The 7,547-nt window shown below is 39.0% G+C and overlaps 1 pseudogene; it reads left to right on the top strand.

Moving 5' to 3' along the window:
* Nucleotides 1-4,754: 4,754 nt before the first annotated feature.
* Nucleotides 4,755-6,065, top strand: LOC113200134 (E3 ubiquitin-protein ligase Mdm2 pseudogene; annotated as a pseudogene).
* The last annotated feature ends 1,482 nt before the right edge of the window (nt 6,066-7,547 follow it).

A 7,547-nucleotide genomic window follows, 5' to 3' on the forward strand; every position in this document is an offset into this window, starting at 1 on the left:
TTCATTCTGACAAACTCATACATGCATGGAATTCAATTTCAGTTCATGATCCCTCCTTTTTCCCTCCCCTTTGCCCGTTCTCCTTCCTCTACTCTACTAGACTTCCTTTTGATCATCTATTTATTTGTATTTGATTGGTTCTTTTTACTTACACATAAAGGTGAAATTCCTTGTGGTATATTTATATATGTGCATAACATGATTTTGAAAGAATTCATTGCACATTATGCCTCCCCTCTTTCCCATCCTTCCACTGGCTCACTATTTCAGTCTTTTCAGTCCATGTTGAGCTGACTCCACTGTTTCTGGGCCTGTGGTAAGGTAGAACATCATGGCAGAAGGTTATGGTGGAGGAAAGCTGCTTACCTCATGGTATGTGGGAAACAGAACAAGACAAAGTGGTTGGGGACAAGAAGTGTTCCTCAAGGATAAGCCACTATGGATCAAGTCCCTTCAAATAGGTCCCACCTCCTACAGTTTCTACTACCTCCCAATTGTGTACTTAGCTATGGACAGAGTAAACCACTGATGAAGTCAGAGTCCTCATGATCCATTCACTTTCCCAAAGCCCCACCTCTGAAAGATATAGTAAGCAAACCAACAACAAAAGTCAGTAATTTCATCTGGTGCTTTAGTTATTCCAGTATGGCCATAACATCCGACATAAAAAACTGACTTCCTAAATAATATTTTCTCAAGACAATAAATAGCCTACTTTTAGTACATTTGTAGTTGTAAAAATCATTAATAATCATAACTGTGTAAATTATATAGTACAGTTTACATGGTGCTTTCATATGTATTTTGTTATTAGAGTCATCTTCCTGCACAAGGAATTTGTGCTAAAGGAAGGAAGGTTGAGTGATTTATCCAGTGAGTGACATAATGAGCCCAAACTCAGAGTTCCAGACTCCAAGTTGAGTGCCTTTTTATAATACATTTGCGACTCCATTGTACAACTCCCAGTAGAGGAATGTGAACACTTGCATACTAAAAGAGGGAATCACAATGGTGAAAATGACAGTTCCTTCTCTGTGTGTGTTCTTAGTACCCATTTGTTGGTAGGGAGGTTGTGGAAATCTAGCTTGTGGCCTGAAATGGTACAGAGATAGGAATCAAAGTGATCACACATTGACCCAATGACACCAAGTCAATTCTAGCCCTCTTTCATCTGAGCATTTAGTCTAAGTGCAACATATGGTAAGCAGGGGAAATTTTATTGAAAACAGACTTTATGACCTTGCAGACAGTCATTTAAATGAAATCAGATCTAGATTCTTTCTTTCCTGGGTATCTTTATGCCATCCTTGCCTAAGAAGCTTATTCTGTTACATAACTGAGAAGGAATACATCATTCTAAGCTGCAACTGAAAGTCTTGGCTGAGTACTCTGATTCCAGCAGCTTCCTTTGAATATTATTTCAGAAACTTGATGAGTCTCTTATGGAAGAGAGATTGAGTTCAATCTCTGGAGCTGCACATGTTGGATTTGAATTCCAGTTAGTGAAATTACTTAACCTCTCTGTGCCTCTGTTTACTCATCTGTAAAATGGGAAAAACCTATCTCATTATGAAATTTTAAGAATGAAACGTGACAGTAAGTAAGATGCTTAAAAGAATATCTAGATCTTCTTTCTAGTCCTTTGACTTCTGTAAAAAATCATTAATATTAATTGTTAATAATAACCAATTACAATATTAAATTTATTATTAGCAGTAATAATATTTAATAAAGCTGACAATATGAATTTATGCCAGGGACTTTCAACTTGTACTTGATATATATGTTTTTTTAGTTGTAGATGGACACAATATCTTTATTTTATTTGTTTATTTTGATGTGGTGCTGAGGATTGAACCCAGTGTCCCTGCATGTGAGGCAAGCACTCTACCACTGACCTACGACCCCAGACCCCTGTTACTTGCTTTTTAAAATGTTCACTCTTATTTTTTTCAGGTGCCATCCATAATATCTATGGGAAGTTCATGGGATTAATGATATTCAGTATTTCCCCTGTGTTACACATGTGTGGAGACACACTACCTTGTCATAAAGAACCTACGTTTTAGAACTCTTATATAGGACCTTTGCTAGTATTAGCTTGCCACATTTGGCATAGTTATCATTTGCCCATAGCAGCAAGCAACTTAGTGCAAATCCCAGGAATCATTATTAACCCCTGTATCCACCTCTGCAGTTGCTAAAGGGTGTATATCTTTGTAGTATGTGTTAGTACCCCCTTTTCAGTCTAAACTTTAGCATAATTGAAAACGAAATTCCAGCAGTAAGCAGTAAAAATTCTGCTTCCAATGTTTATACATGCAACTTGAGAAGGTTACTGATGAAGTGCCAATTTTGCTAAACTAATGCTGAAGATGGATGGCAATACAAAGCTTTGATTAATACTTGCTGTTGGTAAACTGGAAGAAAGTGATATCTCTGGTTATATAATACCATATTTAAAGCCCATTACTTTTCAAGATACTATATTAAATTTGATGCTACATTTTGGATAAGTATGTTAATGCTAAAATTACTATGAATTTACAAAACCCCAATGGATTTCATTGTATGAAAAATGAATTGAATATGATTGTTTACTTGGGGAAATAAGCAGCTATTGTTCTTCTCTAAAGAGTAAAAAAGCTTTTCTATATTGAGTTACCTTCAATTTTCTTGAAGATTGTTCCCTTTATTAAGTGTTTAGATGATCTACATAATCCACCACAAAGGATATTGAGAAAGTAATAAGAGAAAGATAATTTAAAATTACTTTAGGAGGTTGTTAGAGTTCCAAAGAGATGGTGTGATGGAGATAGATGTCACTGAAACTCAAAGATGTTTTATTATTTGTGAATTACTAAGGGATAGAAATGCGCTAGGTTTTTACACAATTACAAAAAAAAAAAAAAAAACTGTTTCTTAATGAGATTCTGGGCCATCATTTTGGAACGCAGTAAATGTTGCAATGTATCTAATGGCAAAGTAGGAAGTCCTCAATAAGTCTTGAAAAAGTCATATGTATAAGAACTTTGTTCGTGTGTGTGTGTGTGTGTGTGTGTGTGTGTGTGTGAGGGAGAGAGAGAGAGAGAGAGAGAGAGAGAGAGAGAGAGAGAGAGAGAGAGCGCGCCAGAGTGAGCGAGTGTGAGGGAGTGTGAGGGTGGGAGACAGTTATTGAAGAGGTTTAACTTCTTTTTTTCTTTTTATTGGTTGTTCAAAACATTACAAAGCTCATGACATATCATCTTTCATACATTTGATTCAAGTGGGTTATGAACTCCCATTTTTACCCCAAATACAAGTTGCAGAATCACATCCGTTACACACTCACATTTTTACCTAATGGCATATTAGTGACTGTTGTATTCTGCTGCCTTTCCTATCCCCTACTATCCCCCCTCCCCTCCCCTCCCATCTTCCCTCTCTACCCCATCTACTGTTGTTCTATTCTCTCCCTTGTTTTTTTTTTCCCCTTTCCCCTCACAACCTCTTATATGTAATTTTGTATAACCATGGGGGTCTCCTTCCATTTCCATACAGTTTCCCTTCTCTCCCCCCACTCGTCTCTGTTTAATGAAAGAGGTTTAATTTCGAAAATACTAAGTTAGAGTTAAGTGTTCAGAGTCTGGAGTCTATAGTGACTCTCTCAACTTCCCCATTCAGTGATTCTTCCCCTCTCTCCACTTGTCTCAGGTGATGCAATATTGGTGTCCATTAAAAGTTTTCAGGTTTTAACAAAAATAAGGAGAAAAAAATAGTCAAAAACAACCAGAATAGCGAATAATTGACGGAAACACTTGGGAGACCATCACTATTCACTTGCAGAATTAGGCAAATTCCACTTTTCTCTTTCAAAATGGCCTAAACAGGCAGGGGCCGGGTTGCCCGCGCAAACGCCCGGATGGGCCCTAGCTTCCGGCGCACTCCCGGCGGACCCGTAGGCAACGCGCACCGCAGGGTTCTCAGAGTTGGGCGCACAGCGGTATTCAGCCCACCGTGGGCTTCTGTGCACCGCAAACCTCCGCGAATTAGTGACCTGGGCGCACGGCGGACCTAGGTGCATGGTGGACTCTGGCGCATTGGTGACCTGGGCGCTTTGGGGACTTCACCTCACCGCGGACTCTGGCGCACCTCAGACCCCGGCGCATTGGTGAACTCGGCTCACCGCGAGCCCCGGCGCATTGGTGACCCAGGCACACCGCGAATCCCGGCGCAAGGGGGACTCTGGCGCATTGGTGACCTGGGCGCTTTGGTGGCTTTGGTGACTTTGGCGCACCGCACACCACGGCTTCTGAGGGAGTGTGTGCGGCTCTATGTGACTAGAAGACGGAGCTTTAAACCGAGTTTGAGGGGCGGCCCTGACCCCTCGGCCGAGTTCCTGCCGCTTCCGCCGCCAGGGAGCCTCCTTTCTCTTTGGACTTAGTTCGAGCGCCGGTGACTTGGGACGCGCGAGTAGAGTGGTGGCCGAGGTCCCGGGCATCGGGCTACCGCGCATCCCGTGAGGGAAACTGGGCGGCGTGAACGAAATCTCCCTCCCCCCGCCCGAAGCGCGGAAAAATCCCACGTGGTGAGGCGCAGCGGCGTTTACTGGTTATTGGAGACACACCTGTGGTCACAGACGTGAGGTACGTTTTCTTTACTGGTTCACGCAGTTATTCAATACCAACATGTCTCTGTCTACTGAGGGTGCCATGAGCACCTCACAGACTCCAGCTTCGGAACCAGAGACCCTGTATAGACCAAAGCCATTGTTTATGAAGTTGTTGAAGTCTGTTGGTGCACAAAAAGACATTTACACTATCAAAGATATTATATTTTATCTTGGCCAGTATATAATGACTAAACGATTATATGATGAGAAGGAGCAGCATATGGTATATTGTTCAAATGATCTTCTAGGAGATTTGTTTGGAGTGCCAAGCTTCTCTGTGAAGGAACACAGAAAAATATATGCAATGATTTACAAAAACTTGGTAATAGTCAATCCGCAGGAACCACCAGATTCCAGCACATCTGTGAGTGAGAGCAGATGGCACCTTGATGGTGGGAGTGATCAGAAGGACCCTGTGCAAGTGCCACAGGAAGAGAAACCTTCATCTTCCAATTTGGTTTCTAGCCCATCTACCTCAACTAGAAGGAGAACAATTAGTGAGACAGAGGAAAATTCGGATGAATTATCTGATGAACAACAGAGAAAGCGCCACAAATCTGATAGTATTTCCCTTTCCTCTGATGAAAGCCTTGCTCTCTGTGAAAGAAGCTGTAGCAGTGAATTGACAGAGACTCCAGCAAATCCAGATCATGATGGTGGTGTAAGTGAACGTTCAGCTGATTTGTTGGATCAAGCATCCATTTCTGATCAATTTAGTGTAGAATTTGAAGTTGAATCTCTTGATTCAGAAGATTATAACCTTAGTGAAGAAGAACAGGAACTCTCAGAAGACACTGATGAGGAAAGTCTAATTACTGCACATCAGGCAGTAGAAAGTGATTCAGATTCATTTGAAGAAGATTCTGAAATTTCTTTAGCTGACTATTGGAAATTTACTTCACACAACAAAATGGGTCCTGCCGATGGTGAGAACTGCCTTCCTAAAGATAAAGGGGAAATCCCCGAGAAAACCAAACTGGAAAACTCAACACAGGAAGAAGAGAACATGGATGTGCCTGATGGTAAAAATTTTACAGTGAAAGATTTTAAAGACTCTTGGGTTGAGCAAAATGATAATGAATTCACCCAAGCCTCCCAATCACAAGAAAGCAAGGATTATTCTCACCCATCAACTTCCAGTAGCATGATTTGTAGCACCCAAAAAGATGTCAGACGGTTTGAGAGGGAAGAAACACAAGACAAAAAAGAAAGTATGGAGTCCAGTTTTCCCCATAATGCCATTGAACCTTGTGTGATATGCCAAGGTCGACCTAAAAATGGTTGCATTGTTCATGGCAAAACAGGACATCTTATGTCATGTTTCACTTGTGCAAAGAAACTGAAAAAAAGGAATAAGCCCTGTCCAGTGTGCAGACAACCAATTAAAATGATTGTATTAACTTACTTCAACTAGTTGCAGTTTGTTAAAGTAGTATTATACATTTCTAGCTATAACTCTAAAAATTTAGATAACCTGGATTTTATTTTTGCTTACATGTATCAAGAGAAGTATCCCCCTGTAGATTTCCTTGTAGTGTAATTTACCTACTTTGGGAAGAAAAGTAGTGAATATGTTCTTTTCTTTTATGAAAATTTCACTTCTGTTTATATATTGCATTTGGATTTTAATGTAATTTACATTAGATATATATCATCCTTTACCTTTATCCCTCATATTCTATATAATTTCTACTTTTTCTTAGGTAAGAAGTATCTGATTTCCTTTTGCTTAAATATAAGTAAGACTTTTAAATGTAACTGATTTAGTACCCTTCATGTAAAGAGAAAAAATATGTATATGCGATTTAATATCTAATTTGAGATAATATGAAACTCTCCAATTCTTAAGTTTTTATGTTCTTTCATAACTTGGTGCTATTTAAGTAAAAATGTACTTCTTATTCCAAAATGTTGTCTTTTTTTAAAATTTTAATATAAACAGTATGTTGTAAGAATTGTCAATTGAGGATAGCCATTATTTACCCTCAAAACTTTTTAAGGCTCCCTTGTAAAATGTAGAATTGTCCTGAAATAATTGGGTATACACAGGCTCTTTTTGACACCTAATTTCAGAATTTCATGTTTCTTGTAAGTTGAAAAACAATTCTTAAGACAATTTGAAGCACCTTCTTGGGCTAGGTTACATGGTTCTTGACAGTTCCCTAGATTTCAGCTCTTGGCTTAAAACCAGTTTTAGGAACCAGTGAATTTAGAAAGATTAACTCAGAAGTTTGATAGACAGCATTGTTCATTTTAAAACAAGCTGGAGCTGTGCACATTGGTGCACACCTATAATCCCAGCAATTTGGGAAGCTAAAGCAGGAAAATCCTAAACTCAAGGAAGTCCAGCCTTAGGAACTTAGCAAGATCCTGTTTCAAAATAAAAAATAAGAAGGACTGGGGATCTAGCTCAGTGATAAAGCAACCCTGGGTTCAATCCTCTACCAAAAAAAAAAAAAAAAAAAAAAAACTGGAAAAGGTTGTAGCTTCTCTTTAAATTATCCAAAAATTGTGCATCACTTTTCTTTAAGAAGGACAAGGTCAGAGCATAGCATTCTAAAATGATCCTTCAGACTATGTAGATTAACTTCTTAACTAGTATTAAATAAGATTCTTAAAACAAAATTGTGAAAATGACCACCTTCATTCAAAGGCCCAGTACTTTTCTCCAATGTACGATGATGTACATACTCAGTTGAAGACAATAAAATCAACTGGACTGTAAGTGTAGAATAGAACAAAAGGATAATTTTGTACAGGCAGGTACTAGTGACAACATTATTGGTTTCAAAAACAAAAGCAATCATAACCCTATGACTTACGCATCTACACATACCTAAGCAGGAAACAAATGCCTGAAGAAATCAATACTTTGGCAGTTTTCAAAAATTTTAAA

This window comes from Urocitellus parryii, chromosome X (assembly GCF_045843805.1).
Source record: "Urocitellus parryii isolate mUroPar1 chromosome X, mUroPar1.hap1, whole genome shotgun sequence".
NCBI classification, from domain to species: domain Eukaryota; kingdom Metazoa; phylum Chordata; class Mammalia; order Rodentia; family Sciuridae; genus Urocitellus; species Urocitellus parryii.